Source organism: Sminthopsis crassicaudata, chromosome X, assembly GCF_048593235.1.
Source record: "Sminthopsis crassicaudata isolate SCR6 chromosome X, ASM4859323v1, whole genome shotgun sequence".
Classification (NCBI taxonomy): domain Eukaryota; kingdom Metazoa; phylum Chordata; class Mammalia; order Dasyuromorphia; family Dasyuridae; genus Sminthopsis; species Sminthopsis crassicaudata.
Window position 1 is genome coordinate 25,238,219 of NC_133623.1, and position 18,574 is coordinate 25,256,792.

General features: G+C 42.2%; 1 protein-coding gene across 4 annotated transcripts in view; it reads right to left on the bottom strand.

Moving 5' to 3' along the window:
* Positions 1-13,781, bottom strand: part of GPR174 (G protein-coupled receptor 174) — a 41,643-nt gene extending 27,862 nt beyond the window's left edge. For 2 of the 4 annotated variants that reach the window (XR_012483958.1, XM_074277344.1), the window contains exon 1: positions 13,280-13,781. The gene's annotated coding sequence lies outside the window, so the exon portion shown is untranslated. The remainder of the gene's footprint in view (positions 1-13,279) is intronic. The other 2 variants (XM_074277346.1, XM_074277345.1) reach the window with 2 other exon arrangements.
* Between the last annotated feature and the right edge of the window lie 4,793 nt (positions 13,782-18,574).

Sequence of the window (18,574 nt, forward strand, 5' to 3'; positions counted from 1 at the left end):
ATGGTTCTAAAGGAATGATATTTATTATCGGGAAAGAGATTTTAGTTTGACCCAAGGAAAAACTCCCCAGTCACCAGGGCTGTCCCATTGGGAATGGGCTGCTTTGGTTTAGGGAAATCTTTCAGGTTTGGTTGTGAGGTTTGATTGTGATTATGTTGGTAAAATGCTTTGCAGACTTTAAAATATAAATATCTGTTATTCTAGTGGTAATATTTTTGTCATTGTTTACCAGCCCTGTGTTTTTATAAAGGTAAGGAGCTCCAGGGATCAAATGAGCTAATATTTGTCAAGTGGTTAGTACAGTGGCTAGCACAAAGTAGGTACTTAATAAATGCATATTCCCCTCTTCTCCCTTTCTAGAAGAGGAAATCCCTTCTGCTAATTCAGTTAAGCCCCCCTCATGCAACTCATGGTCTTAAAGATTTACCCAGAATAGTGGGACCAAGCAAATAGAAAGGAGGCCATTAAACTGAACATATGGATCCTTGTAGGCTGCATATTGATTTAGAAATCAACTTGTTGATATCATCTATGTTGTGCTGTTTTTTTATTTAGTTAGTTAGGTAATACCCAATTACAATTTAATTTGATTTTGCCATACTTGGGAGTGTTGAGGGCTTAGACCACTGAGAGGTTCAATGATTTTCTTCTTGTTCTTGTTCTCCTTCTTTTCCTCCTCCTCCTTGTTCCTCTTTCTCCCTGTTTTTCTTCTTCTTCTCCTTTTTTCTCCTCCTCTTCCTTTTTCTTCTTCCTCTTCAACTTCTTCTTTCCCTTTTCCTATACACATTTTTACTATAGATGTAACTTTCAACCAGCAGATTAAAAGTCTCAAGGTAGCAGTGCAAGGATGTATATCAACTTGCCTAAAATAATGACCCTAAATCCTTACCCCAAACCTCTTTTGAGGAATTTGTATAATTCTTTTATTTTTTCTCTCTATACTCTTTCTCACTCTTTCTTCCTGTTGCTTCTTCTGGAAATGAAAGATTCCCTTTGATCTCATCTGGCTTCTTCTTCTAGAGCGAAACTTTGTCATTTGCCCTAGTCAATGATAAAATCCTAAGACTAGATTTGGGAGCATCTAGACTCCAACTTTTAAAAATCACCCATTTGAGATCAAAGCATAGTATGATCTCCTTTTGTTATTGTTGTTTGTTTGCTTGTTTTTTTTTCTTTCTCATGTTTTTTCCCTTTTGATCTGATTTTTCTTGCACAGCATGATGACTATGGATATAGGTGTAGAAGAACTGCACATGTTTAACCTATATCAGATTACTTGCTGTCTTGGGGAGGGGGAGAGGAAGAGGGAGGAAGAAAAATTTGGAACACAAGGCTTTGCAAAGGTGAATGTGGAAAGCTATTTTTGCATGTATTTTGAAAAATAAAATACTAAAATTTTTTTTTTAAAAAAATCATCTACTTTGTTAGCAAAAAGTGAGCCAACTTCTTCCAGTTGTGCCAGCTATGTGACCTCGGGCCAGTTACTACCCTTCTCTGGGCCTCAGTTGTTTTTTTTTCCTTCATAAAATGAGAGGACTAGACTATGTGATCTCTAAAGTCCCTCCTAACTGTGGCTTGAAAATCCTAATACCTCTAAGGCAAGAAAGCTGAGCTTTGATATATAACTTTTCTCTTCCCAAGCAATTCATCTTTCTCCACCACTTTTTAGCTTATAACAATCCTAGGAGCTTGATAGTGCAAGTATTACCATTCCCAGTTTACAGATAAGGAAAGTGAAGCTGAAAGAGATTGAGGGGCTTAGCTAAGTCACACAGCAAGTAAGTGATAGACTTGGAATTCAAATCTAGGTCTCTTGCTTCCAAGTATAGCTCTTTCTCCATTGTACTGGACTCCCTAAGACCAATGGTCATCTTTGCCTTACACTACTTCTGTCTTTATTGGGAACATAATAAATGCTTAATAAATGTCTGTTGGAGAGAAATAGACTGAGTTGGTATTTCAAGCCTATTTTTAGTTGCCAATTTCTTTTCAAAATTTAAGTAAACCTAACAACCATAAACAAAAGCAAACACGGAAAACAAAGGCTAAGATCTCGTCCAAATTCTTTGGCCTTTTGTAAGGCAGAACTGAAAGAATGAACAATAAATAAGCAAAAGAGTTCATCTGGGTCTGCAGCTCCTTCTAAGCTATAAGAAATTTCATCACTTGAACTCATTTTCTTTTTTTTCTTTCTTTCTTTTTATCTTTCTCTCCTTCCTTCGTCCTTATTTTCTCTTTTCCCATGGAAACTTCAAAAAATGTAGCTTCATGAGAGCTATGAGTCTATATGTTATATGTTGTTTTTAGTCATGTCTGACTCTTTGTGAGCCCATTTGGAATTTTCTTGACAAAGATACTAGAGAGCTTTGCTGTTTCCTTCTCCAGCTCATCTTCCAAATGAGAAAGCTGAGGCAGATGGGGTGACTCGTCCAGGGTCACACAGCTTGTAAGTAAGCTGATTTGAATTCAGATCTTCCTGACTCTAGTCCGATGCTTTATCCACTATTGCTGCCCTAAATGTCCTATGAGGATCAGCTAATGGATTTGGGAATACTTGGGCTGGAAAACATATTCAAAGGAAACCTGATAGATGTCCTCAAGTATTCAGAAGGGCTGTCATATGGAAGAAAAATTAAACTTGCTCTGTTTGGTTTCCTTTTCGGTTCCTTAATCTCATGGATCATCAGTGTGTATGAAGATCTATTTCTGCTTAATTCAAACAAGATTTCTTAACATAAGTCTTTATGAATTTCCTTGTGTAGTTTAAGCTCCCAGTTTCATAATTCAGGACAGATAATCAGGCAATAAGCTTTTATTAAATGCTTACTCTATGTTCGGGCACTCTTGCTAAGTGCTGAGGATACAAAGAAAAAGCAAAACCAGCCCCTATCCTCAAGGACCTTGCATACTAATGGGAGAGATGAGAGCTAAACAATTACGTATCTCTCAGATAGATTCAGAATAGATGGAAGGTAACAAGGCTGAGAATATGGGGGTAGGGCCACAAACAACCCCATGGATTGATCCCAGTTGATGCTGCTCTCTACCCACCTTTGATTATTTTCTTTTTACTTCTCTGTGCCCTGTTAGAATCTCCTTCAAGAATACAAGCTCTTTGAGTGCTCTCTGAATACTTAACAGCTAGCACAGTGCCTGGCACATAGTACCTGAGTCCTAAATATTAGAATTGAATTGGAATTTCCAAAGAAAGGCTGATTTCTGCTCAATGTAATGAGAATAATTCCCAACAACTGGAGCAGTCCCAAAATGAAATGGGCTGCCTTGAGAGGAGAGTGGGCTCCATTTTGCTGGAGGTCTCCAAATAGGGGCTGGAAAACCACTTGCTAGAAGTGCTGGAGTGGGGACTCCTGCTCTAGGAGATACTTGAGATGGAGGTCTTCCGAGTTCCCTTCAGACCCTTAACAGATGTCTAACTCCCCTGGCCAAGCCTAGTCCCATAGGGGCCCAGTGGGCTCCTTGCTAAAGCTGACTCTGCCTGTTGCTTCTAAGCACTGGGGTGAGATGGGGAACTATGTTATATGTTAGAGTAGACTAAAACAAATGTATTTCCCAAGTGAGATGAAATCTATACAACACAAAACAACTCTTTGTATCATGGTACAGTGGAAAAGAATACAATTTGGAGTCAGAAGGTTTGGGTTCAAATCCCAGGTCTGCTACAAACTAGCTGTGTCATCTCGGACAAGTCTCTCTATGTCTAGGGGCTTCTTTTGCCCCATCTGAGGTCCCTTCCAGCTCTAACTCAGTGATCCTGTGAAGCATTCTGTGGCCCCACTGATTGGTCCATATAATGCTGTACAATCAAATGGATGGAACTTTGGATCAGAGTGACCAACCACAGAGACTAGTAGAGCATTTGATGGAAGGGACAACAGAAGTACGGCAATGGCCTGGGCTTCCTTGCCCCTAGCTGCCATATCTCTGGAGGTCCATGCTGCTCATTTCATTTGAGGGCAGCTATGTGGCACCAGAGTAGATAAAGCATTATGCTTAAAATCAGGAAGACCTGAATTGAAATCTAGCCTCAGACCAGTACTAGTGTGTGACCCTGGGTAGGTCACTTAACCTCTGTTTGCCTCAGTTTCTCAACCGAGCTATATACAAATTCCTTTCCTATTTCTACCACCTCTTTGTATCTTTTCTGTGGTAATCTACTGCCCTCTAGTTCTCTCCTTCCCATCCCTTGATAGTAGCCTGTGGCTCACACTACCAGCTGTTGCCAGCTGCTTCACCCAGTTCCCAGGCTGGCACCCTGAGTCAGTAGACATAGTCACCAGCAGTGCCAGGGAGACCGGGTGGGCAAAGAAAAGCCCCTCCACATCACAAACCCTGAGAAATCTTTTCAAATGAGCAAAGAAAAACTTTGCCAAAAATCAAACCTGGCTTCCCAAATCAAGTTCTGAGTTTGGGAACTAAGTCCTGTTGGCTGTTGAAATTGCAAGGACCCTGATGTTTTACAGATGGAGAATATACTTTTTCTCAGCTCCTCCCAGGGCTACTTAGAATGAGACAGGGCAGCAAGCCTGCACTTATATGCTGCTACATTTGGCTTTAGGCTCCCAGATCCCGGAAAAAAGACCATTTTCTTGGGGGTTTAGGGGTATATTCCACATCTATTTCACTTAGCTTGAGGGTTCTTGCTAGCCTGGTCCCTTCTTTCTCTATTTGATCCTGGTTGATGCATGAAAGTCTCAAATATATGGTAGAAAGAAAAAGTGAAAAGGGGCTGTGTGTGTGTGTGTGTGTGTGTGTGTGTGTGTGTGTGTGTGTGTGTGTGTGTTGGGGGGTGAGCAACTGAACTCTGATTGTGCCCTTAACCAGGGAATTCAACTTGTAGAACTGCGTGAATTGGGAGTGGGGTGGGATCTGCTCATAACCTCCAGATATTGGCTGTCAGCCCTTTTAGCTATATTTTTTTAAAGCAAATGACAGTCAGGAAATAACTTACAAACTTGGGTAATTAGCCCTGCTTTTGCTCATAAGGCAGCTTAGTGTATTGGCCTTGGACTCAAGAAGATTTAGGTTTAAGTCCTTGTGCTACAAACTAGTTGTAGCATTCTGGGCAAATCACTTCCTGTGTCACTGCCCCCAGGAGATCCTGGGAGTTTGGAGGATGCAAAGTTACAGACCAGTATTTGGTGGAGGCTAGTTCCCCACTGAGAGTTTCACACCTACTTTCTCAGTTTTAGTGCATCTCACTCCCCCTTACAAAACACTCTCTGGTCTACCCAAACTGGTACTCCTACTGTCCCTTCCACAGCACAACCCATCTGCACACCTTTGTCTGGCTGGCCTCCACACCTAGAATGCTCTCCTTCCTCATTTCTGCCTCTTCAAATCCTTAGGTTTCTTCAAAGCTCAACTTGTGTGCCACCTCCCAGAATCACAAAGGCTTTCTGGAGCCTCCCGATTGCTAGTGTTCTCTTCTTCCAAATTACCAGGCATGCATTTTTGTAGATAGTGATACATGTACATATTGTCTTCCTCCAATAGAACATGAGCCCTACAATGTCAGGAATCACTTCACTTTTGTCTCTGCAAATGGCACAGGGCCCAACCTTTAATAAATACTTCTTGGTTGAGTGATTGATTGAATTGATTGAATTAAAAAATGGGAATCATGTCACAGAGATTTTCCATTTTAATGTTCCCAGAACCATTTTTCTGTTCCTTTTGGAAAGATGTAAATGGACACAAATATTTCTCCACATGGAATGCAATGATTTCTCCTGTACAGATGCTTATTACCTTGAAAGTCTGTGTGCAGTATGACCTGGGTCACACTTTATTTATTCTGAGAAACAGTGCTGTTCTCTGCAGATCACAAAATGTTCTCAAAGTTGTACCCAAGCCCAGAATTGGAAAAAGTTTGCTGGGTTCCCCTATACCAACTGGTCCTTCCTCATCTGGAAGTCTGAGCGATGTCTCTAAGCGGCCCCAACCTCCCCCTTCCTGAATCTTGTCCTTGTCTCAATCCAAACATTTCCACAGGGCTTTACATACATGATCACTTTTGAACATCTTCCATTCGCCCTGCCCACTAGGTAAGAAGGAGAGAGATCAGGGCTGGTGTTGTAGTTTCACTGGTAGAGAGAATTCCCTCTACCATGTAGGTCAGACCTTTTCTGCAATTGCCTAGAGCACTGGAAAGTGGTGACTTGCCCAGGGTCAAAAACAGTCAATGTGTCAAAGGCGGAACTTGAACCCAGGTCCTCCTAGCTTCTAGTCCAGTTCCCTAGCCACTATGCTTTTATGACTTCTGAGCTAGAGAATACAGGAAACTTTGATAGATGAGGAAATGAAGGCTCAGAGACCACACAGTTAGTATGGACAGAGGCAGGATCTTCCTGACATCAAGTCTAGGCACATCATGTACCAAATGGCAGACTATTCTCCCAACTATTTTAGCGACATGAGCAGATGACATAGTTTTCGACTCCATTCCATCTTCTCTCATCATCTCAGGGAGGTGCAGGATCTGTGTTGGTGACCTCTCATCCATTCCAAGCTCATGAATTCATCAGTTTCAACCTCAATGACATCTTTCTCCATTTCACCATGCCTGAGTCACAGTCACTCTGTATCTTCCATCTATCTCATGGAAGAGCTCCTCTCGTGTGGTCTCGTCTCATTTTGTCTTGTCTGGTCGCTTCTCTCCCCTCTTCTCGTCTTCTCTCCCATGGCCAAGAGCTTCGAGTATTCTCTCAGTATGGATGATTCTTACATCTAGAGCTCTACTCATCTCTGAGGCTTCAGACCTTTTATATCCAACTGCCTACAGGACATTTTCCCTGAATGTCATTCAACATGACACACATTCAACATGTCTCTAACATGTTTCCCCATCATTTCTCTTAAACTGGTTCTTTTTTCAGATACCACTGATTCTCCCAGCAGCACACCATTCTACTACTCGTCCTTGTCCAAAATCCAATGTTATCTCTGCCCCTTTCTTCTCATACTCATTCATTTACTAGCCCCTACCAATCCTATGTCTAAGGTCTCTCCAGTCTCCCCTTTGTGATTCCTTCCGCTATCACTCTAGAAGAGGGCTTTATTATCATTTGTTTGGAACACTGTAATACTCTCCTATCAAGTCTTCCTGCCTCTTCTTTCTCTCCAATCCAATCCAGGTTTCACATTGCTGCCAGAATCAGTCCCTCTATACATATATCTTGTGATGTCACCTGTCTTCTCAAAAGGTTTTGAAAATGTATTTTTTAGCAATTTCTTACTGTCTACTGAGAAAAATTCAAACTACTTTGCATGACTTTCAATGATCTCCAGAATCTACAGCAGAACATACTCTCTCTCCTCATCTCTGTCTCTTTGAATCCCTAGTTTCCTTCAACGCTCAGCTCATGTACAGGAATCTTTTTCTGATTGCCTTAGTTATTTAGTGTATTCCTTGCTCTTCAGAGGAGAACATCTATACTTATTTGTTTACATATTGTACCCCTTCCTTCCCCCACTGAAATTCAATTCAATTCAATGCTACATATGTGTGTATGTATAATATGTATAAATGGATGTGTATGTGTGTGTATGTGTGTGTGTGTGTGTCTGTGTGTATACACAGGCTTGTATCTATCTATCAATACCACGTAGGGGGTACTGCTTTGGACAGAGTGCTGGGTCTGGAGTCAGAAGACTCATCTTCCTGAATTCAGCTGTGACCTAAGATACAAATGTGTGACCCTGGTAAAGTCCTGTTTGCTTCAGTTTCCTCAGTTGTCAAATGAGCTGGGAAAAGAAGTGGCAAACTACGCTAGTATCTCTGCCAAAAAAAAAATCACGAGTCTGACATGACAGAAAACAACTGAACACACACATATCTATATATTTATATCTATACTCGAAAAAGGCATCACAAAGGGGGAGGCACTGGAGCTATATGTTGAAGAAAAAGTAGGACTCTAGAAGGGGAAGATGAAGAGAGAGTACTGTATATTCTAGACAAAAGAGGTACTTGTGCAAAGCTACAGAGATGGGGATGTCTATTTTGAATGGAATGAGAGTGCATGAAGAGAAATCATATGAAAAAAAATCAGTGGGAGCCAGATTTCAGAGGGATTTGAATGCCTGAGTTGAGAATTTCTGATAGAATATAGGCTTCTCAAGGTCAAGGGCTGTTTCTGCATTTTGTCTTTGAGGTTCCAGGACCTAGGTGAGTGCTATTTTTTAAGGTGGGTGTTTTGCATATAGCTTTATATAGTATAAAGCATATAGCAGTGCTTTAGAAACACTCAAAAGATTGAATTGTTTTACTATAAGACTATTAAGAGAAGAGGGAAAAGAGTGAAGGATTTTGAACAAGTTACCAGAAGGGCAAAGGGTTCTGTTCTTGGAAGTCAAGTGGATGATATCTTTGGTATCAAAGAAATAAGAAGTATCTTTAACTAAATTTTTTAAGTTTAAGAAGGCCTACTTGTAACCTGTTTTTTTTTTTTTTTTTGAGCATCCTCTGATATTTTATACAGAGTGATGAAACCATTTTCCTCCTTCTAATGAGGACAAAGTTGTGCTAAATTGCTGGATTGCCCAATTCCTGTTTCTAAGATGACCAAATGAATTGGATAATCCCTTAACTCTTGGAGCACTTTGGCAAATGTGAAACCAACCTCATTTCCGGCAGCATTAGCAGAGCAGCTGATGGTTTTTATTTTGCTAGTAAAATTTTAAAGCAGTTTTACTGCCCCATTGTGTTAAAGATAATTCCAGTACCCTTTACTGGGAAGGGGAGGAGTTGTTTACAAATCTGCACAGCAGCTCCTTGATGCTTAAACATCTACTAGGCCTGTCCCATTGCCAAATGTGCATTAGTCTCAATAGCTTTTGTCTTTTTGGAAGAAGACAGAGGAATCTTATTTTTTAAAATTCAGAATGAAAAAAAAATTTCAATGGTTTGGCAGAATTTTCTCATTAGGTCTCATTTAAGAAATCAATTTTACTTCCTGTCATCTGTTGATGAAAATCTAGAGTCAAGAAATAGTCCTAGGGCTGGAGGGGACCTCGGAGCAGAGAATATCATATCTGGGAGGGACCTTAAGGCAGAAAATGGAAGAGCTGGAAGAGGTCTTAGAATCCACAATGTTGTAGCTAGAAGGGACCTTGGAGAAATCTAGTCCTGCTTTCTCATTTTTCTAACAAGGAAACTGAATCTTAGAAGAAGGGAAATGACTTGTCCAAGGCCACCCAGCTAGGAACTGGTAGACTTAGAAGACATAGACTCTAGTCCTGGTGCTACCACTAATTAGCACTAGGCAAGAACTTTCTAAACTATAAAACCTTGGGTTTCACACTCAGCCTTGCCCGTTGGTTGGTTGGTTTGCTGGCTGCTGTTTTTCCTTCTCGAAGAGGATCAAAATGACATCACCATGTTAAAATAGAGTTAGTATGTTCCACTATAGCTGATCCAACCACTACAAGCTCAGAATGCTCCTCCACAGGTCAGACACAAGTCATCTCTATGAACATTTGGGGGGGGACTCTCTAACTTTGTGCACTTGCATTTCTTCTGAGCTAATTCAATTCTGCTTTGTTCATAGAGCACAGCACCTTCTCTGATGAGGATACGCCATGCTGGGAGGTCCTGTACCAGTGTCTCCCATGTCACACAATCACCTCTAAAGTTCTTAAGAGATACCTCTAGAGCGTCCTTGTATCACTTTTCTGACCACTTATGATCCGAATGATCCTGAGTAAGCCATTTCATCTCCTTAGTTGTAAAATGACAAAGACTGCATGAACTCTAAGAGCCTTTCCTTCTATGATCTATGACTAGAGGCACTAAGCGGCTCCTAAATCAGATTTCCCAAAGGCAAACCAATGAGGACTCCTAGGGACTGGGGACCCACTACAGGTTGCATAATGCTCTTCATTTCTCAGAGGAGTAAACCAAAGTTAAAGTCATTAAGGGTATGTGTGAGTCAGGCAGTTCAGAACCAACCGGACTTGGGGAAAGGATATCTGCCCTGGTCAGGACATAGGGCTGCCCCCTCAATCTCAATCTGGTATTTCAGACTTCCAGGGCTAGTAGAAATATAGAATCAAGCAGAGGAAACAATCTTCCTTCCTCCCAATCTTTGCTCACTTGATTACAAGGTGCTTGCCACCTCCTCCCCCTCAGCATGTATGGTTCCATCTGTGTGGGTGCTCTCTTCTCTGACACAGATTACAGCTCCTCTCTGTTGCCAGAGCTGGTTTTATGAGCAAGTGTCAATGAAAATTCATCACTTAGTGGCTGGATCTCTGGTGTTCGGTGGGACCTATGAGGCAGGCCCTTTATTGGCATACCCTTTGAAAGGCTGCCTTTGCCATGGGAACAGACACCGGAAGGAAGAGACAGCCAGTTTGGACATCAGGATATCCTTGAAAGAACATCAGTAGCCATATGGTCCAACCTCCTCCCTTTATAGATGAGGAATCCGAGGTCCATGGAGGTAAATCTCACACAGATAAGAAGTGGCAGAGGCAGAATTCCAATCCAGATAACCTGGCTCCAATCTCATATTCTTTCCTGCTATCACCAAAACCCTGCCCCTGAGCACATTCCTTCAAGGTTCAGTTCATGGAGCAAACACCTCTTATACTAGGACTGCCCTCATCCCTTTGTCCCTGGTTCTTAGTGCCCTCCTTCTCCAAATCGCTTCATCTTTATTCTGTCCAAATTTGGCATTATTCGTCTATGTCCATTCTACTCCCCACCCAAAGGAATGAAAGTTCATTGCAACCAAGTATCATTTCCTTTTTTGTCTTTAAATCCTCAGCACCTAGCACAGTGCCTGGCATACGAGACAGCCTAATAAATACTTACTGAATGAAGGGATGAAAGAATAGATGGATAGGTGGATGAATGAATGAATGGATTAACAGGAATGAAGGATGGCTGGACTATGGGAAGAAATCCCCCTATATTTAGAAATCATCCAGGGGTTTTTACAATGAGCTCCTTTCACTTTTCTTGATGAATATCATCTGAAAATCAAGATGGAGAACTGGAAGAAAACCTAGATGTAGAGTAATCCAACACCTTTAACTGTTTAGATGATGATACTGAAGGTGGAGAAATCACTTGCCCAAGGTCACATGGGTGGCAAGAAGAAGGGCAGTATTTGGAGCCAGGCTGTCTTGCCCCAGTACCATTTTCCTGCTTGTGGTAGGCAGCATAAGCAAATTTGTAAGTACCCTGTTTGAACCATGACTCTCCCAGATAACTCACTCTAGCCAAGTCGATCAATTTCCTTGGGCTTTGGATTTTCTAGATGTCAAGTCTAAAGGGCCATAGTGAGGAAGAAATGAAATTCTGGCTCTAAAAATAATGTCATTCAAGCAGAAATTGATATTGTAACCCAAAAGATGGGAAATTGCTCCTGGAGCTATTGGGCCTCCATCTCTGGCCTGATTCTCACAAGGGCCCTGGAGCAATTTCCCATCTTTTGGGTTACAATATCAATTTCTGGACTATCAGATACCAGGATGCTCATAGTTGCCCTTAGGTCAATCATTGGTATAAGGAGGAGAATTGTCTTCCTTGAGCTGGGCAGCCTCTGGGGCACCAAAATGGCATGGCCCTGTGGATAGGCAGCATGGTAAAGCATGTTAAAAATCCAGCCTCAAATACCGCTGTGTGACACTTAACCTCTCTCTGCCTTGGTTTCTTTACCTGTAAGTCTAATTTATTTATCACTCTTAGATTTTCAGCAGAAATTGTCCTCAAGGAACAGGTCTGATGACCACCGTCAGGATATGCCCCTTGGAGTAGACAACACCAGAGGCCACTGGTTCTGACAGAAGGGAGTCCCTGATGATTCCATCTCCAAGGTTTTCATAGGATTGAGAACTGGAGGAATATCATTAAATCATCTAGCTCATCACTCTCCTTTGATGGATGAGGAAAGATGCCTAAACTGGGGAAGTAACTTAGTCTAAGTCAGAATGTCAGGAGGTTGTAGAGCTTGGATGAGAAGCCAGGTCCCTTAGAATAGAGTCTTTTCAAAACCAAATGGCAGAACAATTCAGCTTCCTGCCTTTTGTCTCAGAGGACTGATTTTTATGATCAGAACATCTATCGGGTGATTGGTATTATACATCATAGACCTGGGGATGGACCGATGCTTATCTGTTTGCCACATATCTTTTTCCCACGTACCTGGGAATTCTTGTGGCTACCTTTTTGGCTCACTAATGTATTTAGCCCTGCTAACTGAATAGAATTGCAACAGCAACAATAGCAATAATAATAGGAATTGCTACAACTCACATTTATGAAGGTTTGCTATTTTATCCTTCTCAGGCAAGAATAGAAAATACTAACCAGCAGTCCTCACTTGGCCCAGTTGATAATGAAGCTGGAAAGGATAGGAGTGCTCTTGGGGGTTGGGGTGCAGCATTACTTCCTCCCAAGGGAGAAGTCTACCCTCCACTTTCTCCTATATGATGCAGCTCTCAGCCCCCATCTCTTCCTGCTTGACTCATTTGGTTTCAAATTAAAGGGAATTTTCATGGATAATTCTCTTGAGAAAACTAGTAAACTGACCCTTCTGTTGGGTCCAAACAAATTAAGGCTGTTTTAAGTGTTTGCAAGCTACAAACTGAAGCCCAATTCCTTCTATTCACTGTTGATGTTTTTTGTCCACTGCCAAATATTCTTCCAATAGATAAAGCTTATCTACAAAGAACAGAACAGCAGGAATCTGTCCTATTTCCCCTCTCTCTCATTATAAAAAATGGTTTGTTTGCGTCTTTATGCCCCCACCCTCCCCTTTTTTAAAAGCAGAATTTTACCAGCTAGCCTTGTGGAAAGCAAAGAGTTTTAACAATCCAAGTGTCCAATGTATAGGGTAGGATGTGAGGCGGCAGCAGCCATGTGGATCTGGGTCCCTAGACAATATAATTCACCCAATAGTTTTTCTTATCATAGATAAAAATCTGAGTGGGAAAAAAAGGAATGGATGAGAAAGTAGATAATACACATTAATTTACTCTACAGATGGCAAAAAGAAGAAAAGCCATAGTTACATCCAGCACTATGGACCAGAACTTGTCTTGCACGAGCATCAGCTCCCTATATGTGATACTTGGTCAGACTGCAAATAGCCACCTTGCTGGGGGAAAATCCATTAAGGCCGTTTCCTGAGCATCAATTGCTTGAGAACCACTGGGAGAAAAGTTAAAGAAGAACCCCCCAAAAGGCTAAAATTCTCATCTCCCCAAGGGCCCATCTACCCTTCAACAGCCACTCAGCCACCAGACTCACCCCATGAAGACAAATCCAGAGGAAATGATCTCCACCGCCAGTCCAGGATCAAGGTATTCCTCAAATGCCCCCAGGAGCTAATGAGCTGGGACCAGGGCCCTATGGAGGAGGCATCTTTAGCAAAAGGCTCGGCACGGCAGAAAATAAATGAGGTGCCTACCTTGTGACTTTCCTTGGCTTTCTTGTCCAGCGAGCCCTCCCCCCACTCCCCAAGGGCTCATCTGACAGCAAGTCCAACCTGACAGTCTGATCTGTGCATCGATTCTGGCTCCCCGGCTCGAGAGGTACTGCAGGTCTTCCTTCCCTCACCAGAAAAAAAGAAAGGAAGCTCACAGCTCTAAACCTCCTACCATGTTATAAAACATGGTAGGGAAATGTCAGAGTGAGATATACAAGAGACTGAGTGCACGTTGAGCATTTCCGTTTCCCAGGGGGCAGCTCCCTCTCTCTGATTAATGAGGCTGGGCTGTGCCCTGGGACCATGGGATGAGGCCATACAGCTTAACACTGGGGGAAGGGGGAAGCGGGGGCACAACTATCTTTTCTATTTATAAGGCCAGAGTGTATTGTCTTCTAAACTTGTGGTCACATTCAGTGTGGGTTTGTGGTATCGCCCAACCTCCTTGTTTCTGGGGATGGGCACTGTGGCTGGGTAAATTTTGGTATGTTCCACTGAGGGTACGCCAAGTTCCCAGCAACCCTCGGGTGCTTTGGGTTTCACTTCTCTCAGGATGAATAAGAAGTGACTCTCAAAGAGAAGAACAGCAGTGCTTGCTCCCTAAGTCAGGACTTAGAATGATGGAGATGGAAGAGACCTTATCTAGATCAGCCCCTTCATTTGACAGAAGGAGATGATGAGGCCCAGAGAGAAAGCAGCGCAGGCAGGATTCCTCTGGCTCCAAATTTAGCTCCCTTTCCCCTATGCTACCCTCAAGGGGGTCTCAATTTGGGGGCAGCAAAATATTTCCTCTCTTCCCCAAGACTGATTTAGAATTTAGTTATCCCTAAGGACAGCTTAGAGGGACCTAGACTGCTCTTTCCATCCCCAGGGCCCTTGTATCAGAGACTCAGAGTGGACGCCCAGCTCTCCCATCCTCCAGAAGTTACAGGTATAACTCAAGCTCCAATCTGCCTAACTTGAGACTTAGGAACATCCTAGAACTGAGAAGCCACCAGGCATGGTGCCCATGAGGAGGACTGCAGCCCTGGACTATGGGCCTCACGAGTCACCACTGTGACCCTCTAAGCCATAGAACAAAACATGGGGCATCTGGGCCCTGATCCTGTTCTTTGATTTCTACCACTAAGTTTGGAGAAGAAGACAGGTTTCAGAGGACTGGTTGAGGATGTATTGTTCAAGGCAGAGATGACCATATTTTTTAAAAAGGTTTATGCTGATATAGACCCCACTCACTAAAGTGTCCTTCCTTCCTTCCATCTCGCTCATCTCCTCATCCACCTGAGTCTCATGGTACGGTAGATCTGATCCTAGGTTCCTGAAGACAGTTCATGGAGTACAAGCCCAGGGTACTGGAGAAGCTAGGAGGAGGGAGTTAGAGGATTGGAGCTGGATTGTGGAGAGTTTTCAGAGCTAAGCTAAGGAATTTTCATTCTCTTCCAAGGGCAATAGGGAGCCCCTGAAGGCTTTTGAGCAGGGGAAAGACAGGGTTGTGTTTGAAGAAGGTGATTTTAACTGCTGTGTGCAAAATGGATGGAAGAAGGGAGGGACAAGAAGCAGGTAATTCACCAAGGATGTTGCTGGACCTTGATGTTGCTGGAAATCATGCTTTAGTGGAAAGTTTTCCTGAGCTGTTGTGGCCAGATAGTCTTATCACCTGGAAAATGCCACTGGCATCCAGAGGAAGAACTAGAGCATTTGAATGAGAATCAAAGAATACTATTTTCATTTTTGTTGCTGTTGTTCTTTTTTCTTTCTCTAGGTTTTTTCCTTTTGTTCTGATTTTTCTTTCACAACATTATTAATATGAAATTTTATTTTAAATGATTGTAATGTATAACCTATGCATCAGATTGCTTGCTGTTGCTATCTTGGGGAAAAGGGGTAAGAGGACAGAAAAAAATTTGGAACTCAAGATCTTATAAAAATGAATGTTGAAAACCATCTTTACATGTAACTGGAAAACAAAAGACTATATTAAGTTAAAAATAATTCCATGATCCTCGCGGCCACCTGCATCTAGTGAGGCTCTTCACCTTCAGCTGGATGGCCCTCCACAGATGACAGACAGAATCCATCATCAGGATGGAACAAGAGACCTTCCATCAGCTGAGCCTCTGAAAACCCAGAGTCTATTTGCACACTATGACCAAGATTCAATGTCACTGTATCCAAATACAATCCCTTCTCATTTCTGGCATGAGCTTGAGCCTCTGGTGAGAATTTGGTTCTGTGGGACGGCTACAACTTGCAGGAATTGGACATACCTTCTACATTATTACTGACATTTGTCCTTCATGTTCACAGAGGACCGACGACCTCACAGTGTTATGTCTTCACTTGTCCCTGAATTGGATTTCAGTGAGGCAGACCTGCACAAAGTCATCAGCCTCACTCTCTTTTCCAGAGGCATTGAAATCCAGTGGCAGGATGAAAGTCAGGATGATGGACAATGGCCCAGGTTGCAATGGAGAACCTTGACTCCTTCTGTGCTTGACCAAGCTCTAAGCACTCCACAGCACTTGCTTCAGCCACTTTCATTGACATTGAAACAAAAATGTTCTCATCCGCCTGGTCTGCTGGAAGAAGTCTTCACAAGCTTGGGGTGGATGTCCCCCTAACTCACTGATGGATTTGAGGCCTGTAGTTTATCCTCAGCATGGTTTAGCATCTCTGCTGAGATGGTTTTATGAGGGTATGGTGACGGCACCTTCTGTAGCTTCTTGTAGCCTCAGGTGAAAGTTGGGTGAAGATGGACACCAAAAATGGATGAGCAGCCCTGAAAAAGGCTCGGAGGCCCTCATATCTGAGGTGCTCGTACTCCCTGAATATCTCATATCTATGTTATGAGATGCCAAATGGCAAGACTTTTGAATTGGACTACGTTCATTAAACTATCAAAATCAAAGGAGTCTGGCTTGATTAGAGTTGAAATAAAGTGCTATCTACCTACTGGTCTTTGGCTCCAGTGTGCTCTGAGCTGGCAATATTGAGTCAGAGAGGATGAGAATTGGAGAAGATCTTACAGACCACCGCTCAATCTCCTTGTTTTTTTTTTTTTACAGTTGAGGGGACTGACACCCACAGACTGGAAAGTATGCAATGCCTTAGCGACCCGAGAATCTCATGTTTATGTGAAGTCAGGAGACTTGGTAAAGAGCTTGAGAGCTCTTTAAATACTTGATGACTTTAATCATGTCTACCCTAAGTTTTCTATCTTCCAGGGGCAGCTAGGTGGCGCAGTGGATAGAGCACCAGCCCTGAATTCAGGAGGACCCGAGTTCAAATCTGATCTCAGACACTTAACACTTCCTAGCTGTGTGACCCTGGGCAAGTCACTTAACCCCAGCCTCAGGGCAAAATAAATAAATAAATAAATGAAGTCTTCTATCTTCCAAACTCAACAGCCTGACTTCCTTTGACAAGAGCTTACATTAACATGGTTGCCAGTATCCTCGGCATCCTGGTCTTGAATCTCTGGATTGGCACCAATGTGTTAAGATCTATCCTAAAATGTGGCCCAGAATTGTTCATGGTACTTTTGGTGTGGCACGACCAGGGCAGAGAACAATGGGGCTGACACTTCCCTCATTATGGACACAAGGCTTCTCTTGCTACTGCCGAAGACTGGCTGTCATGGCACACCATTCGCTCATTATTGAATCTGTGGTCCACTAAACTCTCCAGAACTTTCTCACGAGAGCTGCCATTTACCAGTCACTGCCATCGCTTCGAGGCTCATGACAATTGCAAAATTGTGAGGTTTCTGCATGTATTGGATATCAAATCTAATCAGGTTTTGTCCTTCCCAGACAGGGCAGGGCAGAATCAAATGGGCATTGGGATTATACTCTTGGCTAATATTATTTACCAATTATTATATTTATGATAATTAATAATCACACAATATATTAACATATTGTACGTATATAATTATGTGCTTGTGTATATATATTTGTATGAGATATAGATGTATTATATAATATCGTCTACATAATAACATTAATTGACATTTGCCTTATATTTTGAAGATGAGATTTGATTCTCACAGCTCTTAAAGCAGAGCGTTCTTAACTTGTAGTCTACAGACATCCATCAATAGATTTAAGGTGGTCCATGAACTTGACTGAGAAAGCAAATAACATCTTCAGTTTTGCTAACTTCTCATTGAAAGTTGCATTTCTTTTCACTTAGGAATTAAAACACACACACACACACACACACACACACACACACACACACACACTGTTCTGAGAAGGGTCCATAAGTTTCACCATCCTGCCAGAGATGTCCATGGCACAAGAAAGGATCAGAACCCTTGCCTTAAAGGTAAGTATAATAATTTTTATTATCTCTATTTTATAGATGAGGAATTTGAGGCTCAGAGAGGTTGTGAGATTTACTCATAGTCACATAGCTAGTCTTGTCAGAGACAGGATTTAAAGCCAGTTCTTTACCAGTTCTAAAGCCAGCAAACTTCCCACTTCCCTATACTGTATACAAAATAAATTGTTTTACCTGATTTTTCTGGTTAAGCTAGGAAAGAAGTCAAAATTAGCCAGACCAGTTTGTACATGGACATAAACTGCATTTCAGCCCCTTTTCTTTATTGTAAGGCTGATGATAAAATTCAGCAGCATTTGGTGTTAAGAGTGCTGGATCTGGACTTGAAGTCCCTAGGTTGAATTCCAGCTTCTCTTGCTTAACTGTAAATTAACCTTATGACCCAAGTTCTAATCTCAGTCTGTTCTTGGCTGGAAGATCTTGGCCAAGTCTTTTCTTCTGTCTAACCTCAGCTTCCTCCTCTATAAAGTGGATGAAAGCCATGATGGTTTGGGGGTCGGGAAGGAGAGCTCCGCTTTTGGGAAGCATACAGTAGAGAGGACTAAAGAGGTAACCTCAGTAATAAACATATGGACCCAAGTCCACCTATGACAAATTCTTCCAGTGGAACAATGGGTAAATCCTTTAAGTTCTAAGGGCTCCAAGAAAGTCTCTAAGACTGTGAAAGATAAGGTAGTCAGAGATGGGAATTTATCAGAGCTCCTGCTGAAGTCAAGTCTTTTCTTTTCTCAGTTATCCTTTGAAGCAGTTTCATTCTAATGCCTTGCCCTAAG